This window comes from Phyllostomus discolor, chromosome 3, assembly GCF_004126475.2.
Source record: "Phyllostomus discolor isolate MPI-MPIP mPhyDis1 chromosome 3, mPhyDis1.pri.v3, whole genome shotgun sequence".
NCBI lineage: Eukaryota > Metazoa > Chordata > Mammalia > Chiroptera > Phyllostomidae > Phyllostomus > Phyllostomus discolor.
The window spans coordinates 142419937-142423178 of record NC_040905.2 but is presented as its reverse complement, the minus strand read 5'-3'; the positions used below and the strand labels follow the sequence as shown (position 1 = coordinate 142423178).

The 3242-nt window shown below is 38.8% G+C and overlaps 1 pseudogene; it reads left to right on the top strand.

Moving 5' to 3' along the window:
- The first annotated feature begins 237 nt into the window (after positions 1–237).
- On the top strand, positions 238–2827 carry LOC114490964 (annotated as a pseudogene).
- Positions 2828–3242: the final 415 nt, after the last annotated feature.

Genomic DNA, 3242 nt, shown 5'->3' with positions numbered 1-3242 from the left:
TTGGATTTTACTCAATGATCAATAAGTAAAGCTCTGAAATGACCCTAAGTGTGATAAAAGAATTATTAAATACTAAGGGCCCAAAAATAATGTATAATAACACAATATTTTTTTGTCTAAATGAAAAATGCAACACAAGGTTCTAGTGCCTATTAAAGCACTGCTTTTTTGGGGTGGCAGAGGTGGGGAGTTAGATAGCCCAGGAATTTTGTCAAAGGAAACCATACCTTTGCCACCATGGCTGTTGTCCAGACAGATGACAGTCATTACAATCATAGGCAACACCAGCAGAACAGGAGATGCAATGTAGTGGAGGAGGGGATAAATGAAGAGAGACTGAAATCAAAGGTCAGATCAGTGAAGGAATGAGTAAACCAAAAGCATGAGGAGTTATGGGAAAGGTATCTACATCCACCCAAAATTACAGCATCAGTGGGAGAGAACAAGGGAGCAAATCCAAGTGTGGATCTGCCGTGACTCTGAGAACCTATGTAGCCAGGGATCGGTAAAGAAGACAGGACCCATAGCTTCTGCCCTGGTTCTGACAGATACCTTGAGTGAGAGAGGAGTCTTGAGCCATCATTCTAACAACATATAGGTTAGATAATATCCAATTAGAAAAGCCATAAAATGTTTGAAGGCCACTTAAAAAGCAATTAAAGGACAAGTATGGATTTTAGCAGAAACAAGGTGAAGACAAAACAAAAAAATTTTCTAGCATTTGTTATATCACAAAAGGAGCAAAGAAACCAGAACTCATGCATGTGCATGCACACACACACTGTACTAGGGAAAAGAGTCCCCAAGTAGAAGACCTATTAGCTGTTAAAACTGTCATTTCACATAGAATTTTATAAAATCTTATGTGGAAACAAAGTAGCTAAAGCCAGAAGAGATTTTACTTTGAAATTCATATGTGCCAGTGTACTTACATCTCAAGAAATGATGAAGTTGTATGGCACCTTCCTCTAACTTTAAGACACAAATTGAAAAAATAATTCAATGTAGTCAGGAGAGGGATAAAGGTATAGAAGTAGGAAACAAAATATTTGTCATATTTTATTGTCTTTTTACCACACAGTAAGCTCCAAATGGTAGACACTGTGTTTGTTTCACTAACCACTGAAATGCCTAAAACAGTGCCTGGTGTACACCAACTATTCAATGAGCACTTATTAAATAAATAAACAAGGATGTAATGCATTAGAGCTACAGAAGGACATAATAAAAGCCTAGATCCTCAGTAAAAGTAACATTGGATAATTGAATTAGAATTAGTTTGGCTCTGTATAACAAAGAAATTTATAATACGGGTGGCTTAACCAAGATAGAATTTTATTTTTCATTTACATTTTTTAAATAAATTACTGAAGGTAGTCAATTCTTGGAATAGTATGGCATTTCCACAAAGTGGTCAGGGAACAACCAGTACTCGCCTCTTCTGTCCCTTATGTCTGGTCTTTGTCCTCAAGGTCCAAGAGGGCTTTTAGAGCTCTACATCTTCCTTCCAGGCAGAGGCAGAAGGATAGAAGAAAGGGAGGAGACAAGAAAGGCACATCCTTTTTATTGATACCCACACAATACTCTTCATTACAATGATTAGTCAAAGCTTAGTCACACTTAACAACAAAGGGAGGCTTGGAAATTTAGTCTTTTAGCTGGAAGCAATGTTCCAGTTTAAAATCTGTAACCTTTTATTAAGGAAAAAAGGGATCATAGATATTTGGCAGTCTTCACCATAATTTGAGTATTGATGAAAATCTTTAGAAAGTACAGTGAGAAAATAGAAATTATTTGGCATTAAGTGTTTTCCTTTTGTTCAATGTTTTTTAGAAAGACAAGCAAAGTTGGCACCGGGCTGGCAGTGGCAGCAGGAGCAGACAGTGCCATGTGGCAGGAGATGTGGGGTGGCCATAGGGTGGGGAGAAGGGCCTAGCAGCCCTGGGCTCCTGGCAGAGTGGAGCCCTAGTCGCCAGAGTACATAGGTGGAGCTGCCCCACAGAATGTAGTCCAAGAACACTGAATCGAATGCCACATGATGAAATTCTTCATAGACTTATAGAAACGCTAAAACTTGCTGTTCCATCCGGGATATATACTCTTCAGAATAACCTACTCTATGTGGCATTGTCAAATCTAGATGCAGCTACCTATCAGGTCACCCACCTATCAGCTGAAAATTCTTACAACAGCACTATTTCCTATGTCTATGCTTAGTAAAAACTTAGATGTGTACCAGTGGCTCTCCCTGGTCATCCTGATGACAGGAGTTGCTTTTGTACAGTGGCCCTCAGATTCCCAAGAACTGGATTAGAAGGAACTTTCAGCTGGCTCTCAATTTGTAGGCCTCATGGCGGTTCTCACAGCATGTTTCTCAAGTGGCTTCTCTGGGGTTTACTTTGAGAAAATCTTAAAAAGAAACTAAATAGTCAGTGTGGATAAGAAACATTCAACTGGGTGTCTTTGGGAGCATGTTTGGATTGATGGACATGTAGGCCTATGACGGAGAGTTGGTATCAAAGAATGGTTTTTTTCTGGAATATAACCGACTGACCTGGGTAGTTGTTGCTCTTCAGGCACTCAAAGGTTTTGCAATCGCTGCTGTTATGAAGTACACAGATCACATTTTAAACGGGCTTGCAACCTCTTTATTCATAATATTATCAACACTGATATCCTATTTTTGACTGCAAGATTTTGTGCCATCCAGTGTGTTTTCCTTGGAGCCATCCTTGTCATAGCAGCTACCTTCCTATATGCTTACGAACCCAAGCCTGCAGGAAATCCTAGAAAGGAGTAATCCAAGGCTGTCTTTCACTGCCTTTGCATGGGGCACAGGGGTTTCTGCATGAAACTGATTCAGAGGACTCCTGCAGACCCTCAGAGGGTATCATGCTGAGTCTTGTCATAGTGTCCAAATGGTTTGAAAACATGTGTTTCAGGGTGAAATATGTGTATCTGTTACAAAATACCTATTGCATCTAGAAATCAGATCTTGAAAATATTTTCAGGGATTAGAATTATTGGAAGAAACTTGAAATCTAAGCTTAGAAAGATTTTACTGTTTTCATCACTACAGACATGTCCTATGCACTCTTTGCAAAAGCACACACACGACAAATGTCAGAGCAGCTTCTGCAAACCAGATCTATTTCAATTTATTCAACAATTTTATCTTACTCTTTCTGCACAAATATATCAAATCACATAGAATATTCAAATTTTTAATATTATAATTACCT